The sequence below is a fragment of the Octopus bimaculoides genome, chromosome 1 (genome assembly GCF_001194135.2).
Source record: "Octopus bimaculoides isolate UCB-OBI-ISO-001 chromosome 1, ASM119413v2, whole genome shotgun sequence".
Classification (NCBI taxonomy): Eukaryota; Metazoa; Mollusca; class Cephalopoda; order Octopoda; family Octopodidae; genus Octopus; species Octopus bimaculoides.
Window position 1 is genome coordinate 23,992,577 of NC_068981.1, and position 1,362 is coordinate 23,993,938.

General features: G+C 36.7%; 1 pseudogene; it reads left to right on the forward strand.

Moving 5' to 3' along the window:
• Window positions 1–788: 788 nt before the first annotated feature.
• Window positions 789–907, forward strand: LOC128250159 (5S ribosomal RNA; annotated as a pseudogene).
• Window positions 908–1,362: the final 455 nt, after the last annotated feature.

Sequence of the window (1,362 nt, forward strand, 5' to 3'; positions counted from 1 at the left end):
ATATATATATATATATATATATATATATATATATATATATATACAAGCACACACACATATATATATGCACACACATATATACACACACGCACATATATATACACACACACACACGCATTTGTATATAATTATACACTCATAACGCCGATATCTTCCAGCGTGTGAAATATGGAATTTTATATGAAATTAATATAAGATTGTAACGTCATGTAGAGAAACCCTATCATTTGCAGTTTGTCCGATAAATAAATATATTATGACGATAAAACTTCATAAAAAATAAAAAAAAAGAACTTATTGTGGTTTATTTCTGTTTCACTTGTTGGTCTTCTTCTTCTTCTTCTTCTTCTTCTTCTTCTTCTTCTTCTTCTTCTTCTTCTTCTTCTTCTTCTTCTTCTTCTTCTTCTTCTTCTTCTTCTTCTTCTTCTTCCATCGTTGGTTGTCCTCGTTGTTGCTATCGTTCTTATATCGTCTTGTTTATTTATTCATTTCTTTCAATATAATTTTAATGACGTCTACGATGTAAAAGTGACCTAGTTAATATCGATGGCACTGACACTTATTAACATGTAATATGTGATCTGAGGCATGCATACTTATATGTATGTATGTATGTATGTATGTATGTAAGATTTTTATTTGAGTTTAATTTAAGTTCTTGAGAGAATTCAAGACGGTTGTTAAGAAAGCAACAAGAATTTTTTGAGTTACGAGAGTTCCCAGCGTTTGTAACTATGTGGCTGAGTTGGTGTGTTGGTTAGACTGTCCATGAAGACCCCTAAGTGTGTGCATACGGCCATATCACTTCGAAAACACCGGTTCTCGTCCGATCACAGAAGTTGAGCAACGTCGAGCCTAGTTAGTACTTAAATGGGTGACCGCTCGGGAAATCTAGGAGCTGTAAACTTCTATCATAGGCGCAGGAGTGGCTGTGTGGTAAGTAGCTTGCTTACCAACCACATGGTTCCGGGTTCATTCCCACTGCGTGGCACTTTGGGCAAGTGTCTTCTACTATAACCTCGGGTCGACCAAAGCCTTGTGAGTGGATTTGGTAGACGGAAATTGAAAGAAGTCCCTCGTATATATATATGAGTGAGTATAAGTTTGTGTGCCTGTGTTTGTCCCCCCAACATCGCTTGTCAACTAATGCTGGTGTTTACGTCCCCGTAATCTAGCGGTTCGTCTAAAGAGACCGATAGAATAAGTACTAGTCTTCCAAAGAATAAGTCTTGGGGTCGATTTTCTCGACTAAAAGCGGTGCTCCAGCATGGCCGCAGTCAAATTTTCGCACTGTTTTTATGTAATGTCTGTTGTCCGTTCGGTGAAAAAACGATTGTATAACATTTAGTAACTGTTTCAAAT